This window comes from Callithrix jacchus, chromosome 11 (assembly GCF_049354715.1).
Source record: "Callithrix jacchus isolate 240 chromosome 11, calJac240_pri, whole genome shotgun sequence".
Lineage (NCBI taxonomy): Eukaryota > Metazoa > Chordata > Mammalia > Primates > Cebidae > Callithrix > Callithrix jacchus.
In genome coordinates, this window is record NC_133512.1 from 63,313,686 (window position 1) to 63,333,675 (window position 19,990).

Here is a 19,990-nt window from a genome sequence, read left to right on the forward strand (position 1 = left end):
TTCTTTCAAAAATAATGGCACAAAATCAGTTCAGGCAACATTTAGATTCAGAAATTCAAAGACAAAATCATAGCAACCACTTGTAGCAATGCAGCTTGTATCCAAAATTGCTATCTTTTTTAAATCAGCAAATTTTAGAACTTCAAAATATAAACATTTTATATTTACCGGTTGATCATAGCTCACAAAAATCGGCATGGGTGGATTCTGAATTATTCAAAGAAACATGAAAAAATTTACATAAAAAGCCAAAGCCTTTTTAGATTAACACACTTTCACCACTCAATGTCAAAACTTTGAAGGCACCAAGAAAATTTTTTATTTGTCCCATCAATGTTACATTTTAAATTCAGTTTATATAATAAAGAGGTCTAGATTGTTTTAAAAGGCGATACAGGCAAAAATTGCCAGTTTTGGAAAAATAAAGACAATACAGGACTTAGAGAGAATCATTAATATTTATTAAACAAAGATTTTCATAGTGTATATTATGAGCTTAAACTACTACTTTAGCCTTTGATATATGTGAAAAATATCAATCGAGAGTGACAGTGCTATGGTAAACTGAACAAAAAGCTAATTAACACTGCAGAATATTAACTAATTTTGAGTCAGAGATTGTAAAAGTTTTCTGAAGATAACACTTAAAAATAATTATAGTCACTATTCTGAAAAATAAAATTCCTACTATGTATTGACAGAAAAAATTTAAATATAAAGAAGGTATAAAATTGAATCCAGAGCCAAATATTGCTCATGCATTACTCAAAGAAATCATAGATGTAATTGTATGTTATACATTTTTATGACTTAGAGTTGAATGAACAAATAGTATTTTGAAAAAAAGGTTTGGAAACTTCTCAAGAAATATTTCTTCTTCTCAATAACTTAATTAATATCATTAAGTAAGTCAAATAAATATTAAGTTAAAACACAATATTCTAAATGCTTTTAAAACATATACCCTTTTAACCAGTAGTTTCCATTATCTGAACAAGTACTACTCTAAACAGCACTAGATCTTAGAACTTTTATCAATGTAGCTTATAGTCAAACTGGAAAGCTAGCTCAGCTAGAGCCTTAATGACTTTTATGAAAACCCTGCCTCTGTGTTTATCCTAGTGGTGGTGATTTCGCTGCATAAAATACAAGGAAATGACACTTTTGATAGGAATAGGAATCTCAGACCTGGCTCCATAATAGTGGCTAACTAAAATAGTAATGTTAAAGTTATTACATTCATTGATTGATGGAGAAAAAAGGAAACATATTTGGGGGGGATGTACTACTATTTAATATCCAGTGATTAGTTAGAATCTGAATTTACAACAGACTTAAAATATTTAGTATTTGATATATAATGCCAAGCAAAGAAGTGTAAATGCAATTAAACTGGAAAGGACACCATTCATGTAAAGAAAATTAAACACATGATTATAGTGCTCATGATTCGTTGCCTCCTTATAATTTATTCTGTCTTTGTCCTACTGTGTAGTAGTCACAACCAGTCAGTGAAATCACATCCTTTTTTTTCCCGAGTAATTTATCAGAGATGAACATGTGATCCAAAATGGTCCTGTGTGAAGCTCAGAGCTTTTAATTCATGGTTGGAAAGGGAAGTTATCTAGATAGTTCTGTGTGGTGGTAGCACCTGATACTGTTTCAGACATCTCATTACCATGATCAACACTAGACTGAAAGTCACATGTACATAGATGAGGCTGGAACAGAGAGAATTGGAGAGAGATGGAGCTAAAGGTGTGACAAGGCATACCTGAAGTTAATCCTACCCTTGAGTGTTTTACTAATAATATGCATAAACAATGTAAATTACATTTTCTGTTATTTGCAAAATATTAACTTTATATAATAAGTCTTTTTAAAATTTTAAATTCAGGGTTATACGGGCAGGATGTGCAGGTTTGTTACATGGGTAAATATGTGCTGTCGTGATTTGTGCCACAGTCTGTATCCCATCATCCATGTATTAAGCCCAACATCCTTTAGCTATTCTTCTTGATGCTCTCCTTCCTTTCCATTCCTGCACTCTGGCAGTCCCCAGTGTGTGTTGTTCCCTGCCATGTGTTCATGTGTTCTCATCATTGAGCTCCCACTTATAAGTGAGAACATGCAGTTTAAGATATTGAAAGAACCTTATAGGATTGAAAATCAGCACCCAGAATTTCCCATAGTGACTTTAAAGATAAGAAGGTGGCTGTATGAGCAGAAGAGGCTAGTGAACATCACCACGCCAAGTGCCTGACAATGGCACTGTTAACAGAATCATATCTCTGATGGTGCTCAGGCAATTTAAAGCTGATTAACTTATGGTATTTAATGGTTGATTCTTCTGGAAACATGAAGTTTTTACTTTGAAATAAACTGTAATTCTATTTGCCAATGATATTTTCCTCCCCACCCTGATCATCTTTGGCTAATGCCATTAAATATTTATTGGAGTTACATATAACTGGGAATTATTAGTAAATGGCCACAGCTATAACTCATAAAATATTCATTGTATCTTTAAATTATTGATTGATATTATGAATATACAGGTACCATAATAGAACAAATGTTTAGCATTGTTTCAAGTTGACAAGGATTAAGTAGAAATGCTTTACCCACATTGTTTTCTCTTACTCTAGAAAGCTGATAACATTAGTAAGCTATATGTTTTCATTTCTTTTGATAATGTCTTACCATATGTCTGGAATCATACCTCAAAGATGGATAGACAGGTAAAATAATGCTAATAACTACAAATAATAAAAATAATAGCTAAAAAATATGTATTACCATAAACCAGTTTTTTTTTTTAGCACTTTACACATGCAAGCTCATATACTTTTTAGGATAAACTCAAGAAGTAGCTACTATTATTACCTCCTCTTTATGTACAGGAAAGTTGAGGTATACAAAATCAGGTCACTTGCCCAAGATCACAAAGCTTGAAGATGAAAGGATTGGATTTTGAATCCAGGCAGTTTGGCTTCAGAGCACATGCACTCAACCACAAACTGTACACTAGATTAGTAATCATAAATATCAATAAATATTGGAGAACAGATGCTTTCCCGAGGCTGGATTTTTTTTTTTTAAGAATTAATCCAAGGGAGTTTTGCACGGAAATGTAAAAGACTCAAACTACACATAGTCCCTAGAGAAAAGTTTTTTTCTCATACTCTATGGTGCAGCATCATATGAAAATATTCTGGATAGGTGGTAGTTGATTACAGTAACTGAAAACTACTTCATACTAGGAGACTCTCAGAGGATGTTAATTCTATAGTGAATTTTTAGAACTATTGTTGCAAGTTTGACAAAAATGTGGTGGGTGATTTTTGTTTTCTAAACACTTGGCATTTTAAACAAATTATGGAAAGCCAGGGCTGTGTGAGTATTTTGTGAATCATGGAGAAGGAAATTGACATTGTGATTTTTCTGGCTCCAGATGTAACAAGAGCAAATAAACTATTACTGTATTTTTAACTTTGACCCACAGGAAGCTTGTGGTATAGCAGTGAATTGATGTTTTTAAGAAAATGACCAAGTCATTTTAAAAATTACAAGAGATGAAGAAGGTAAATTTTGGAGTATTCAGACATGGATACAATTTTTATTAAAGTAGGTATGTTCCAGAATGGATGCTGTGAGGAGTAGCAGTCTGACACTCAGTTGCCAATAATGCCAATGAGAAAGCAGATGGAAAGGCATTAAAAAGCACCAATCTGACTTCACAGGAAGTAATCCATCTTCAGATTTTACAAGATCATGCGGCTTCAACTGCCAACTTACATAATTTTAGTAACTGTGTATGAAATACAAGCCAAGATTTCACTCCAAGCCCTGGCCTATATATCCAGGTGCCTATTCAATATCTACTTATGATGATGTGGATTTATTCTCTTGGTAATTGACATCACATATTTCAATTTCTATTTAAAATTTTAAGGCTTTAACTGGCTAATTTAAAATAAACTTGTTTTCCTTTAAATGTGCTTATCCTTATTACAAGCATTTTATAATATAATTTATAGTAGGAATTTATAGTATGAATATCTATTTTCTATAAACATTTTGCTTTCAGTAAAATGCTTTTTAGCTGTTTCAGATATTAATTACCAGGGGATTAATACAATTGCTTTTGTTGACTAGTGAAACTTATTGCCTATGCTGATTAGCTTAGCCTTGCAAAGTTAAACATTATTAGCCTTTCTCAGAAAAAAAAAACGAAGCCTGACTTAGTCCTTAATGCCTCTGCTTCTACAAGTTCACCACCTGAGATTAGAATGTTGTCATTTTGATGTTTGCCACAATCTCCCAATAAATCCCCCCTACCACTTGTTTTGCCACCATTCAAACCATATTTTTCCCAGTCATCAGAGTGAGGCTTATATACATCAATCTTATCCAGACAGTCTCCTGTGTATGGCTTTTGAACAGAGTTAGTACTCCTGAGGATAACAAAGGGGACCCTTCAAGATCTGGCTCTTAGTCATTGACCAGACTTACCCGCCACTGTTTTGCGTAATGATCCTCCTTTTCTGAAAGTTATCTTCCTGCTAATTCCAAAACATTTATTCTTCCTATAAGCCACTTCACTCTCCATTTTTTTTCGCAATGAATGTGTGTGTGTACATATCTAAGAGTGCATTAATAATTTTATTGTGATGGTTATATGGCATGGTGAAATTTGTGACTGAGTATTTGTGGGGATCCAGCATACATTTTCTGTAAAAGCTGTCCTTCTGGTAGGACCATATCTGAAGTAATCCTTAGTTTTTGGTGCCAAATTTTAAGCAATAATCAACAAAGTAGAGCATGAAAAAAAAAAAAAAAAGGGAGAGAAGCCTAAAAAAGATTAGTCTTATTGTGCTCACAATAACTCAAGAAATAGTTGAAGGCCTGTTTTATGGATTAAAGCTTTGGCTAAATTGCATCTCTCTTTTGTACGACTTGGGAGAAGTCATTAGAGAGAATGTAGAAAGACATTTTTACGTAATAGGTTGGCATGTGAAGAAATATTTCAATACAAACTCTTACCTAAAGGAGAGGGAGGTAGTGAGGTAGGAGGCAGGGTTTGGACACCGGACCAGACTGAGGTCTAGCTAAACAGAGCCAGGGCAAAAGCAGCTTTCAATCAGACACCCCCACCAGTGTGCCATGTCAATTTACCATTGCCATGGAAACACCCAGAGTTACCACCTCTTTTCATGGCAATGACCCAATGACCCCAAAATTACAACCCCTTCCATAGAAATTTCTGCATAAGCCACTGCTTAATCTGCATGCAATTGAAAGTGGGTATTAATATGATTGCAAAACTGACCTGAGCGGCTACTCTCTGCCTACAGGGTATCCCTGCTCTGTAGAAGCAGTCACAGAGCTATAACACTACAAAAGCTGTAAGACTGTCTCTTCAATAAAGCAGTTTTCGTCTACCTTTGGCTTGCCCTTGAATTCTTTCCTGGGCAAAGCCAAGAAACCTTGAGAGCCAAGCTCTACTTTAGGAGTCACTTGTTCTGCATCAGTAGGACTAAAGCAATCCCCACATCACCTTTCATTCTGATTATTATTTTGTATCTGTTTCATTTTTCACCTTAAAATGGTAAAATAGGCTGGGACTGGTGGCTCATGCCTATAATCTCAACGCTTTGGGAGGCGAAGGTGGTTGGATCACGAGGTCAGGAGTTTGAGAGCAGTCTGGCCAATGTGGTGAAACCCCATCTCTACTAAAGATACAAAAAATTAGCCCAGTGTGGTGGCATATGCCTTTAATCCCAGCTACTCGGGAGGCTGAGGCAGGAGAATCACTTGAATCCGGGAGGCAGAGGATGCAGTGACCCAGGATCACGCCATTGCACTCCAGCCTGGGCAATAGGGCAAGACTCCGTTTCAAAAAAAAAAAAAGGCTGCCTCTGTGCATTAGTCAAGGCCTCATTTTAGGAACCATTAGTGATCAATTAGAAACAAGTGAGTTTTCATCAACATGTTTGAGAAGCAGGATCTCTAGAACTTACACAGTTTTCTATGTGTTTCGATTCTGATCTCACAAACTATACATTTTCCCCTCATTTAATGCGACTAATAGTATCTATATAAAGAGAATTAAAAAGTGAAGTAAGTGTCTTCATTAAATGCTAGTATGCCCTATTGACTGCTTCATTTGTTTTTAAGTGGTATTGATTTTTAATCTTCAAGTTCGGCATGTCTAAATAAGCCTTTTATCATAGTTTGGTCTAATGCTGTTAGCTTACATGTTCTTATTTTAGCTTTATTTTACATCCCTAATTGTATATACTTTTTGGACTGCTGTATTAATGAACAGCTAGTGTTTGTGTTTGTGTTTGAAATAGGCATTTCAGAAAAAGGGAAATAATATAGAAGTAGTTTAAAAATCATGGCTGGGTACAGTGGCTCACGCCTGTAATCCCAGTACTTTTGGTGGCCTAGGAGGGTGGTTCATGAGGTCAGGGGTTCAAGACCAGCCTGGCCAACATGGTGAAACCACGTATCTACTAAAATACAAAAAATAGCTGGGCATGGTGGCACATGCCTGTAATCCCAGCTACTTGGGAGCCTAAGGCAGGAGAAATGCTTGAATGGGGACCAAGGAGGCGGAGGCCACAATGAGCTGAGATTGCACCACTGCACCCCAGCCTTGGCTATCGGGCAAGACTCCATCTCAAAATAAATAAATAAAATAAAATAAAATAATTACATTTAATTCTTACTACTCAGAATCACTTAACAACCACTAATTTTAGTATGTTAATTTCTAGTCAGTTTCCTAGATGTATACATTTATTTTTAACTTTATTAAAATGTTTGAATTTTTAAATTAAAAAAAATATTTAGAGACAGAGTCTTGCTGTGTCACCCGGGCTGGAGTGCAGTGGCACAAACATTGCTCACTGTAACCTCAGACTCCTGGGCTCAAGCAATCCTTTTGCTGAGACTAAAAGTGTGCATCATCATACCTGGCTAATTTTTACATTTATTTTGTAGAAATAGGGGTCTTACTATGTTGCACATGTTGGTCTTGAACTCGACTTGAGCATTCCTCTTGCTTCCACCTCCCAAAGTGCTGGGCTTACAGGCATAAGCCACCGTCATTTATTTGTAAATAGTTGTGATTTCACCTTGTTTGTAACTTTGTATTCCACTCACATGCCATTAAAAACCTTCCTAAATATGTTTTTCTTAAGCCACTATTATTAAGGACAGGATTTTCTGAGCAATTAGGTTTTAGAGATTTATGTATAAATGTCTTTTATCCAAAAGAATTAATGCAAATTGACTGTCAGTAACCATCTTTCTAACTTGGATCGACATAATTGCAGAAAGAAATTTAAGCGAGAAATCTTTGTGGGCTCTGAACCATGCAGGATGTCTCTGATGAAATGTCTAACATCCCTTAATTTCTTCTACTTCATTTACATCAGTTTTACTCCTCTCTCTCACCTTTAAACCTCCTTTGTCATTATTCTACAGCTTTTTCTTAAAAATCAAATTACTTGACCTATTTTTGTTCTAAATGCTAATTATATTTCACGTTATTAAGGAAAGTTTTTCTTAATTATGAGGTCTTAAATTAAGAATATATTAAACAATATTTTTTTCTATTATTCTATAAAAATAGAGAAATCACCAGTGATTTAAAAATCGCTTCCTTCTTATCTACCATATAGACTGCGAAAGAAGAAAGGATGCATAAATTATTTCTCATATGGTAAGAGCTTAGCACATGTCAGGCACTTATCCAGTAGCATTTAATAAAGTGCAAAAATTAAAATTTGTTGTTTAGCATGTGATTAAAAATGAAAGAAAAGCAAAGAAGGAAAAGAGATGAGAAATGTTAGGAAATGGGTAGACAAAAATGAAAGTTGGCACATGGATGTTTTGCTGCATCTTCTTGAACATATTTGTCTTCCTGGGTTCTGCAAATGTGTGAATCCAACCAAGATGCGTAAGCCAAATCAACTCAACTTACATCATGTCTCCTAAAGTAAAAATAGGCAAAACCTTTCTCTTCTAATTTGAGAATTTAACAATTAGAAAATTATAGGTAGAATAAGTAATTTTACATTATTCTTAAAATGAAAAGAATATATTTTTAGAAAGCAAATCTAATATAAAACTTTTAAATGACGTGTTTGGCTTATGAAGCTAGTTAGGAAGTAATCTGGCTTCCTAGTTAATATAGTTTTCATTGAGAGAAAATTTGGAAAGTACAGATAACATCACTTGCATTCATCACCTAGAAATAAGTCATGTAAACATTTCATTTTCGGTTTTTTGTCTTTTGCCCACGTATATAGATGCACAGTTTCCCAGTAAAACTGTGATTATATTATACATATATTTCAACTAAAAATTTGGACTTCATATGTTTTTATTTTGTTCTCATATTTTTAAAAATAATTAGTCTTCTGTATTATTTTAAGATACTATTGTTTCAATATGTGAAACCAAAGCATGTCAGCCTGGAAATGATCTATGTTTTAATTTTAATTAAAATGTGTTATGTCTTCAAGTTTTAGGTATTTCAAACAATACATTCAAAAACCATTCAAGATAAATTTTATGAATGCCTAACAACAAGTCAAGGGTTATGTTCAGCTCTTCTTTCTTACTAATATTTTGTGGCAGGGACAATTTAGATATATAAGGGGAAATTTGACTGTGATTGCAAGCAATATCAATCCTGAGATGGATTGATGTGAACAGTGAAACTTTCAGAAATTTGTATTTATTGCTAATGGTAAAGACAAGAAAATGGAAAAAGAAATCCCAACACACACACACCCCTATCCCCTCACCAATGAGCAGGTTAGAGCAACTTACACAGCTGGGTTGAAATAATTGAAGCTATTCAAGTGATAAGCTGATCTAATAACAATACAACAATTTGCCTGTATAGAACTGATGTCTCTGTCCTATAAAATGAGCACCTCAACCTCGGCAAGGTGTTAGAATAACCTAGGGAGTTTTTAAAACAAAGGTTAGGTCTGGGTGCTGTGGCTCACGTCTGTAATCCCAGCACTTTGGAAGGCCAAGATGGATGGATCACCAGGTTAGGAGTTCGAGACCATCCTGGCCCACTTGGGGAAACCCTGTCTCTACAAAAAATACAAAAATTAACTGGGTGTGGTGGCACATGCCTGTAGTCCCAGCTACTCAGGAGGCTGAGGCAGGGGAATCCATTGAACCTGGGAGGCAGAGGTTGTAGTGAGCAAAGATCATGTCACTGCACTCCAGCCTGGCTACAGAGCGAGACTCCATCTCAAAAACAACCACTGCCACCAAAGAGTAATCCAGCTTTACCCCTTAAATTGATCTGTGGGGAAGCCTGCACACTGGTATGTCTTAAAAAGTTCCCTAATGATCCTTTTGTTTAGCCAGGAATAAGGAGTATTGCTTAAATGAATACAAAATTGCAAATTTGGATTTTGAGAAAGTAAAATCTGGTCTTCTTTTTCTAATAAGAGTAAACAGTGGAATTAGATGAAGGCAATTAACAAGCTAAAATGTATTTTTAATATTTTTATATTCACCTGGGAACATATTATTTGTACAACACTTAAACACAGAGTGTTTATCTTTGTAAAAGTTTACATTTAACCTGCAAACTTTTAAAAACAATATGTTCTTTATTGACAGAAAAAAATCCAAAATTCACGCAATTCACTTTTCATATTAAAAAATAAATGTTTTTTAAATTTATTTTTTTCTCAGTTTCATATTTATCTATGGCAAATAAAATAGCCATTCAATTTTGTGATGTAAATGTATTTAAGAATAATTACTTTTACCATTTACATTTTATGTTTTGTACCAAAAGATCTATTTCAAATTTGTGAGCAATAGACAGAGGTAATGTCAAATAATAAAATACCTTTTTGGGGTTAAATTTTGATTGAACTGACTAACTGTTTTTAGATTGGGTTGATTTAAATTAAATCATTTTTTAAATCAAGATAATAAAAGTGTTCCAAAATGAGTCTAAATTCATTCTGAGAAATAATGGTAAACCCCTCTATAATTAACTTATCTAAAACAACTTTAGAATGAAATTTGCTTTCTGGCTTCTCTACCACTGCCAAGAAATATAGCCTCAAATTTAATTAATGAAATGTTGTTTGCCTATGTTTTATATTAAGCCTTTCACCTATAATGATTTCCATGTGTTTTATTTACTTAATAATTCTTAGGCATTGGTGTTAATAAGAAATCATTCAGGAGTGTTGCTTACAAAGTTAGATTCTTGGGCTCCAACCTAGACATTCCTAGGGAGGAAATCTAGGAATCTGCCTATTTTAAACAAACTTCTCCATTTATTCTAATATAAACAATAAATGTTCACACTTGAGAAAATGTTCATCTCGTTGTTCTTATTTCCAAAAATTTTGGGAAAAAGATGCTGCGAGGTATACTTCACATATGTTTGGAGGAAGGTTGATTGGCTGTTACTGTTTTTCTCTCTTAGATCCACAACTATCCTTAACAAGGCATAGGCCATCCCCTCCGCCCTGTATTTTTTAGGACACTTCAGACATTTTTCTTTTTCCACAAGCATTTGCACTTCCTTCCTTTGTTGTGGTATTTATGTCCAAAGGATGAAGCCATAAATGTGTACCATTATTGAGGTTTAAATCAGAAATATTTGTGAGGAAAATGTATCTATTTAAATTCATACTTAGGCATAAATGAATGGAATCTTTTCTGGTAAAAAGAAGTGCAGTGGGAATAGGAATGTTATGGGCATTAATATGGGATGTTGAGGAGGAGTGGGGCACCACACAGACTGGAAAACTGGCTCAGAATGCAGTCTGTGACCACTGAAGAAACTGCCAGTCTAACAAATTTTGCTCTGTCTTGGTTTTAGCATTCTCTACCTATCTACCTGTTCACTACCTATCTTTAAGGACTTTGAAGACAATTTCTCTTTTATGTTTCTTTTTTCTCTTTTTCTTTTTTGAGACGGAGTCTTGCACTGTCACCTGGCCTGGAGTGCAGTGGTGTGATCTCAGTTCACTGCGACCTCTGCTTCTAGAGTTCAAGTGATTCTCCTGCCTCAGCTTCTGAGTAGTTGGGATTACCTGACTAATTTTTTGTATTTTTGGTAGAGATAGGGTTTCACTATTTTGGCCAGGCTGGTCTTGAACTCCTAACCTCATGATAGGCCTGCCTTGGCCTCCAAAGGGCTGGGATTACAGGCATGAACCATCGTGCCTAGCCTGTTTCTTTGAATTTGTCTGAACCTTCTTTTGTGTGTTTGACACATTAAAGGCAGATAGCAAGTACTTGCTCTGTGGTAAATGATAAAGCCCCTAGGTAACTTTACACTCTGTTCCCTCCCTCTTAGTCCATCTTCTGTTTCCTAATGATTTTATTATTGACATTCTCCTACCATTTCCTTACTTAGTGGTCAAGTTATTTTCTGCCCCATCTCCTTGACTAATCTTTTATCCCTCCATTGCCTAAATAATATTTTCTGAACTGTGTTCCTGGGAATACTTATTTCCAGAAAATGGAATTCCATTGGAATTTCACAATTCAAGTAAGTTTGAAAAATAATTTTATTATTTCTTAGAGCCTTTATATGTAATGTATTCCAAGGGGATGTTCTATTCAGCATTTCCCAAGCTTGTTTAACCAGAAATCCATTTTTTTTGTGAAATACCTTTTGGGTTACAAGAAGAACTATACATTTCTCACCATAGTACACAGCCTTTTCAAGATCATCCCCACTGCCTTTCTCTCTGGATTCTTTTCCATCACTTTTTCCCCTACATTCCACTAACAGCAACTCTGAGCCTTTTTTGTTTCTGCCATGCCATACGTGTGTGTTTGTCCGTGCTTTTGTAGAGCACGATTGTTCTGCCTTGAATGCCTCCCGACCACACCTTTCACTCCAGCCTTTACTCTTTTGTGTCCTTAGGTTTTGATTTCTTTTGAGAGTTCTGTATTTATTATCCCACTCACAGTATCCTTCTCCTTTTACTACATTATCATTACATTGGCTGTATGTCTTCATTAGTGCACCAAATACAGTTTGATTTCTATGCATGCTTTGTTCTTTCTCTAGAACGAGTTTCTTGAAGCCAGCAACTATTACTCTTGGTTTCCAAAGAACTAGATTTCAATACATGCCAAATTAATGAATAAATACACAAGTAAATTTTCAGTTCAACTGAAAAATTTCTACTGGCTAGAAATCCTGAATTAAAGTTTGCCTTTTTACAGTCTCCAAGTTTTACATGCACCAAATTAGTACATTAGAGCACAGTAGGTTTGATTCTGATTTATTCACATCATTCATTCAATTATCCACCTGCTTCAATCACTGTTACCTCCAGGGAAGTACTGGAGTGCCCACTGTGTTTCTCTTGGACCTAAATATTCTTGGAAGAGTGCCCTATATTTGAGAGCAGATTTTTTTTTAAAAATAAGACCCCAAGACAGAACACGTGATTATCAGTAGCTCTTCTTTCTTTTTTATGGTTCACCTTCTTTGAAAGAATTCATATAAGAGAGCTTTAAACCTCCCTATTTTATTTTTATTTAACAAACACATACGGTATTTATTATGTACCATATTGTAAGCAATTTAGTGATATTAACTCATCTAATCATTATGAAAACTCTACCAGGCTGATATTCCTGTTATCTATATTTTGCAGATGAGAAAACATAGGCAAGAGGGGGGAAGTAAATTGCTACAGTGACACTATTAAAAAATAAGAATAGTATTTGATTCTGAGCAGTGTGTCTCTCAGAGTTTGCCCTCATAAGCGCGTAGCCATGCATCTTTTCATTGTGTCCAGCTTTGTGTGGAAGAATCCCTGAGCAGTTTTTAGGTACACATGCCACTTTATCAAAATTCCTTAAATGCTCTGTGAAAAAGAGTTTTTAAAAATTCTTTCTGTTTAGCTAGCTGGTAGATAATATAAATCCATGAAAAACTTAAAGATTATTGATTGGATAGGATTTATCTTTCCAAATGTAATTATGTGGATTTCTAATGTTGAGAACGTAAATAGATTTTAAAATAAAGGGGAGCATTACAAGTCAGTTATATTTCTTTTTTTAAAAAATGGAATATAACCGTAATAGTTTTTTATCTAAGACTTAGTGAAACCTTAAAGAAATTAAGAGTTCTCACATACTAGGAACTCTTATGTGAGAAAGATTGACATAGCTATGGGACACAGACTATTTCTATGTACCATAACTTTTTTTAATGATAAAATCATCAAGGCAATGGAGCTTCAAAAATGTAAGCTTCAGGTGATGAGGAAGAATGGCAGAAGACAAAACAATAGAAGAAAGGGAGAAAATTACATAGCAGGAGAACATTGACCTACATCTGTTCATTTACCTTATAACCTAATGTCTATTATAATGTTGCCTTATCCATTTTTCTTTCTGTAAAGAAGTCCCTGAGGCTGGGTAATTTATAAAGGAAAGACCCTTATTTGGCTCATGGTGTTTCTGCAGGCTGTACAGAAAGCATGGTGCCAAGCTTTGGATGAGGGCATCAGGAAGCTTTCACTCATGGAGAAAGGCAAAGAGGTTTCAGCATCATGTGCACATCACGTGGTGAGAGAGGAAGGGGAGTGGGAGTGAGTTAGGCTCTTTCAAGCAACCAGCTCCTACAGGAACTAAGAGTAAGGACTCACTCATTACTGTCCACACACCACCCATGCAGAATATGCCCTCATGACCAGAACATTTCCCATTAGGCCTCGTCTCCAGCACTGGGGATCAAATTTCAACATGAAACTTGGCAGGGCCAAATAAATCATATTCAAACGGTGGCAAATGCTTTGCAAATAATAGAAATTCAATAAATATTTCTTGAAAGGGTACTTATAGGCATGAGAAAATAAAGGAATATAAAACAAAGAGGAGAAAGAAGAAGTGAAATATAGAATGTAAATGAAGAGAGTTAAAGAGGGTATAATAAGCAGCTACACTCACAGGCTATTATGTATCTATAAGGAACTTTAAATTATCACCTCATGTACTCATCACTACCACAGCCTTACTGGGTAAGATGCTATTATCACCATATCATTATCTATAAGGGTCAGAGTAGTGATCCCTTTACAGATGTTTGGTTTCAGAGTCACTGCTTTTGCCCACTGTGCTAGACCACTTCAGAGGAGACAAAAAGAGTCTGAAAGGCAACAACATGAACACCAGGAATCAAATAATGACACCTGTTTTAGATTTTATTATTGTGCCAGTTACAAATTACAAATAGCAAGTTGCTCCAAAGTTTCTCAGCTTAAAGCAACAAACATTTATCATCTCACAAAAATCCGTAAATTAGGAATCTAGGTGTGGTTCAGCTAGGTGCTTCTTGGTTCAGTCTCAAGTGAAGTTGCAGTTATGATCAAACTGTATTCTTAAAAATATAGGCCCAAAACACATTGATAAATGGTTGATAATTGTGTGCACCCAGCTTTACAACTTCAGTCAGCTAAAAAGCTGATACAGACCACTTACATCTTTTGATGAGATCAATCAAAATCTGCGATCAGTCACCACCCTATATGCAGTCACCCAAAGGGTTGAGATCTTGAGAAATTTTACCTTTCATATGTCATCATATTTGGAAGAAGTTTCAATGTTTTTATGTACACACAATGCTTGTGCATAAAGTCAACACTGTGATAGTGCACTTTCAGGGAGTCAAAATTTACAAAAAAATACATAAAACAAATTAGAACTCTAAAATTATACAATTTAAACCTCCAGTTTTGAAAATATTGGAAATGATGTGAAGATAAAATACATAGCACAGGGAATTATAAAAATAATGTTGTCAATTTAAAATAGTGGAGGAAAACCTGAAAATAGAAAAAAAAAATCTGACACGAATAAACAGGGATAGCTTATGGGCAGTTGCATAGAGGTCATCCAAAAGAGCTCCCAACTTTCACAATCATTAACTGTATTTTGAAGTCTTGCATGGCAGTAAATAGCTCCTTTTTTTTTCCTTTGGGGCATGGCTTTCCTTGGAGAATATATTTACATTAATTTTCTACATGGCATTACTTTCATTGAAACTCATCTATGATTTAATCTATACCATCACTAATATTTCCTATTAATTTTTCCCATTTTCTGTGCCATGCTTCAGTGTTTCTTTGGGTATGCAGAAATGTATTCCAAAGGTACTCATATATGGACCACAAATTTGGCAGAAGCAAAGCTGATGATTAAACAGCAACATGATTGTATAAGTGTCTTCTTATCTTACCATGTGCATAATTATTTTCTAACAAGTTAGTAACTTCCCTGTCTTCTTCAGGCAAATGTAGCTTGAATTCATTAAAAGCTCCTGGAATTTGATCAGCTGGAAGAAATGCCAATGCAAATGCATTTTGGAACTGAAACTTTTATCATGCCATATTGCATGACCAATCCACAAGTGTAAATTTTCTGCCAAATGCAAATAAAGACAATCACAAGGTAATAATTCCACTTAATTTGATGCAACTAACACAAACAACTCTCTAGCATTTAACTGAAAATGCACTAATCCTTTCCCCAGAATTTCACTTTTAGGATTTTAATATTTGGGATTTTTTAATCTTTTGGGATTGTGATTTTCAGGACCATGGGCTTGAGGAATTTTAGTTTAGGAATTTTTATTTTCAGGAATTTTAATCTTTTGCAATTTCAACATTCAGGATTATGGCATTTGGGATTGTGACTTTTTAGATTATGATACGTACCACTTTTCCTAGCCAATTCCTAAGAGTGACGTTCAATCACTTTTGCATATTTCATTTGTTAGACTGAGTTAATAGGCCCATCCCACAGCCAAAAGAAAGGGATTACAGAAGAGTAACTAATACTAGGAGGGGGAGGACTTGGGGACACAGCAGGGTTTGCCTACCTCAATTGTGATGGGCTTATTAGATACTGTTTAATTTGCTTGAATAATGTTTCTGATAGTTTCAGCATTCTAATATAGAAGATGTGGAATTGAAGAAGTTGGTGTTTATTAAATCCAACTTCATTACTTTTAAAGTTAAATTGCCTGAGAAGTATTCTGTGTTCTCTGTGGTGTCATTTAAAAATTTTGTCACAATGAAAAAATGCAAGAATTTGTGAAGATAGCTCAAGATTAAAAATAAGATAAAAATATACAAAACTTAGATGTACTATTCTATCAGGTTGACAGGTTCAAAAGGCAAATATTTTTCTCTCTCTTTTTTTTTTTCTGAGATGGAGTTTCACTCTTGTTACCCAGGCTGGAGTGCAGTGGCGTGATCCGGGTCACTGCAACCTCCGCCTCCTGGGTTCAGGCAATTCTCCTGCCTCAGCCTCCTGAGTAGCTGGGATTATAGGCACGCGCCACCATGCCCAGCTAGTGGCATCTTGCACGAAATAATTTACTGAATCGTTTTTGCAAAAAAATGAATAGCAACAAATCAAATCAATACTGGAAACATAGTCACATTTCATGGTAGCTTATGGAGAATATGAAATGGAATAAGATAATTATTGTTTCATTTTGAGAGATACAATAGTAATATCTAACTCATGTTCATGTAGGATGAGTCACATAGTTTGACATTTAGTAAAGTGTGATATCATTCATCTTCGGGGACTATTGATCAACAATTATTATTTGAGTCCTTGCTGTGTGTAAGACATTGTGGAAATATAAAAAAGTATGAATTTTCATGGGTTGCAGGTCTTTTATTCATACACGTATTCATCAATATGTGCATAGAGAGCCTACTATTTGCACAGGATGACTGCTGGAGTAATAGTAGCAGGAAAAAAGAGAAAACATTGATCAGTCTGATTCCTGCTTTCAAGAATCTCATGCTCTCAGATTTCAATCTGAGCCTATGTATGTTTAATAGCCCAATTAGAGCTCTTAGTTTTTAGTGCAAATTTAGTAGACTCATGCTAAGTTATCTATTAAACTTTTAAAAATTCATCATTATGCTGAGCTCCTGTCACCTTTCCCTTGGAGGATGCCTACTCAGTTTTACTCTTAGTTTACAAATCATTTCAGCAGAGGAGTATTCTCTGATTACTTCAGGCTGGGTTTCTTGCCCTTTGTGCTCTTCTAGCCATGTAGACCATTATTCTCCCATTGTACAGTGACTCCCTTTAAAAACAAAAACAAACTATGTACCCCATTCAAGGGTAAGCTGCCTGACATCAGAGACCTGTTCATTTTGTTGTTATTACAGCCTCATCTGTTTAATAATATTTATTTAGTGCCTATTATATACCAGGCACATCTTGAGGCTCTGGTAACATGGCAGTGAACCTTATGTTCAGTGGAAAGAGACTGACAATAGATAAATACACTTGTACTCACTCAGATACTGCTAAGTGCTATGAAGACAAAGAAGGGCAAGACGATAAAGCAAGTGGATTGGTTGGAAGGAAAGGGTCTTTTAGACAAAGTCCTCTTGGAAGTGGTGATATCTGAGCTGAGAACTAGAGGAACTGAGGGAAGAAGACATAGGGGCAGCCTGTTCCTGGGAGAGGACATAGTGAGTACAAAGGCCCTAAGCTGGAGTTTGTTTCATGTAGTGAAGAAGCAACAAGGAAGCCTTTGAGGCTGGAGAGTAGTGGTGGTGGGCAGGTGGAGTAGAGTATTGTGAGAGGAGCTAAGAAAGATTTTCAGGAGTCAGATCACAGAGGATTTTGCAGATCAGTGTACTGCTAGCACCTAGCACACACAACTGGTGTTTAGTGAACATAAATTGAATTTAGTTAGATTAGGTTTGAAGTATAAAAGCAGTATTGCCTAATTGTATATTATTAGTATTGTCACTAATGAAATAATTTGATAAGTGGATCAGCAAACTGCTCTGCATGTTATAATCACCTAGAGACTTTTTTTTTTAAAGACAGGTTCTAGGTCATATGGCAGACATATAACATCCAAATCTCTGGATGGCATCTTTGTTTTTATTAAAGCTTTTCAGGTGATTTCAGACAAGTATGAAAATCACTGAGTTAGATTAATATTTCTCAAAGTGTGGTCACCAACCATCAGCATTGGAGATAATTAGAAATACTCATTCTTGACCTCATATCTATTGAATCAGAAACTCTGGGAGTAAAACTAAGATATCTGTATTTTGTTGCCCAGTAGATTGGGGTGTGTGCTGAAATTGGAGGATCACTGTCTTAAAAGTCTAAGCCCCTTCCACAGGAGGCCTACATGCCACTGCTTGTGCTGCCGCCATGTCTCAAGTGATCCCTGAAAAGTTCCAGTATATTTTGCGAGTACTCAACACCAGCATCGATGGGCAGTGGAAAATAGCCTTTGCCATCACTGCCATTAGGGTGTGGGCAGAGGATATGCTCATGTGATGTTGAGGAAAGCAGACACTGACCTCACCAAGAGGGTGGGAGAACTCACTGAGGATGAGGTGGAATGTGTGATCACCATTATGTAGAATCCACACCAGTACAAGATCCCAGACTGGTGTTTGAACAGACAGAAGGATAGGAAGGATGGAAAATACAGCCAGGTCTCAGCCAATAGTCTGGACAACAAACTCTATGAAAAACTGCCCCAAACCTAAAAAACAAAACAAACAAACAAACAAAAACTGCAGTGAATGAAGAAGATTCGAGCACACAGAGGGCTGCGCCACTTCTGGGGCCTTCAAGTCTGAGGCCAGCACACCAAGACCACTGGCTGCCGTGGCTGCACCATGGGTGTTTCCAAGAAGAAATAAGTCTGTAGGCCTTGTCTGTTAATAAATAGTTTATACACCAAAAAAAAAAAAAAAAATTATGAGCCCACATGTAGACAAAATAGGTGATACACTTTGTGATGTTAATTGTAGAAGTCCATGTTTCTATAATATGTGTATAGTGGCAAAACTGTCTAAAATTAGCATCTGAGACTTGTTTCTTTGCATTAAAACGCTCCCTCTCTTATAGCCTTTTGTTTAGCTAAAACTTTCCTGTAAGTAAAATATTGAGCCATTGTTAGTAGTACTTTAATATAAATGTGTTCACTGGAATAATTTCACTGACTGAGGATGGACCACTTTGAATATTAACAATGGTTGAAGTAAAAAAGATTTCTGGAGGGAGGATCCAAGATGGCCGATCACTAACATCTTGGGATTGCAGCTCTCAGTTAAAGCGCAGAGAACTAGAGGACGCCACACTTTCAGACAAATTCAGGTCGCTCACAGAGCTGAAGATCCCCAGTGGAGGAGTCACATGGGTCGCCAGCACGCCTCTTGTGGCCAGCGCAGCGGTTTCCCTGGCACCTCGGCGCGGCAGCTCTCAGAGCAGAGCAAACAGGGCTGGCTTCCCTTTGGACCAAGGTTTGGAGGACCCACACAGGCCCCCAGCATGACGCCTGAGGCCGGCACAGCGGCTGTGATGGCACCTCGGTGCGGCAGCTCTCGGCATAGAGTAAACGAGACTGGTTCCCCTTCTGACCGAGATTTGGAGCCCGGGAAGGCAGAGTCACCTATTTTGGACACAAAAAAGAAGCCAGACAGGAGAATCCTGGGCACAAAAGCACCATCAGTCTTAACGCTGCTGTTCTGGCCCTGGGAACTAATAACTTGGACGTCCACTCAAGAGACCTAATCTGAAAGTTGGTAATTTCAAAGATGACAGGAGGATAAATTTACAATGATGGGAAAAAACCAGTGTAAAAAGGCTGAGAATACTCAAAAGCAGAATGCCTCTCACTCTAAAGATGATCACAGTTCCACATCAACAATGGAACAAGGCTTGATGGAGAATGAGTGCATCCCAATAACAGAATCATGCTTCAAGGAATGGATAATAAGAAACTTCGGTGAGTTAAAAGAACATGTTGTAGCCCAATGTAAAGAAAATAAGAACTTTGAAAAAAAGGTTTGACGAAATCCTATTGAGAATAGACAACTTAGAGAGGAATATAAGTGAATTAATGGAACTGAAGAACACAATACAGGAACTCCGAGAAGTATGCACA

At 36.0% G+C, this 19,990-nt stretch overlaps 1 long non-coding RNA gene and 1 pseudogene across 17 annotated transcripts in view; both read left to right on the forward strand.

Annotated features, from left to right (window-relative positions):
• LOC128928421 (uncharacterized) overlaps positions 1 to 19,990 on the forward strand; it is a 257,323-nt gene that overhangs the window by 154,864 nt on the left and 82,469 nt on the right. For 8 of the 17 annotated variants that reach the window (XR_013524031.1, XR_013524029.1, XR_013524033.1 and 5 more), the window contains one exon: positions 15,329 to 15,489. The exons of the other annotated variants lie outside the window; for them this stretch is intronic. This is a non-coding gene — a long non-coding RNA (uncharacterized LOC128928421). The remainder of the gene's footprint in view (positions 1 to 15,328; positions 15,490 to 19,990) is intronic. 17 annotated transcript variants of the gene reach the window in all.
• Positions 17,977 to 18,823, forward strand: LOC128928420 (small ribosomal subunit protein uS13 pseudogene; annotated as a pseudogene).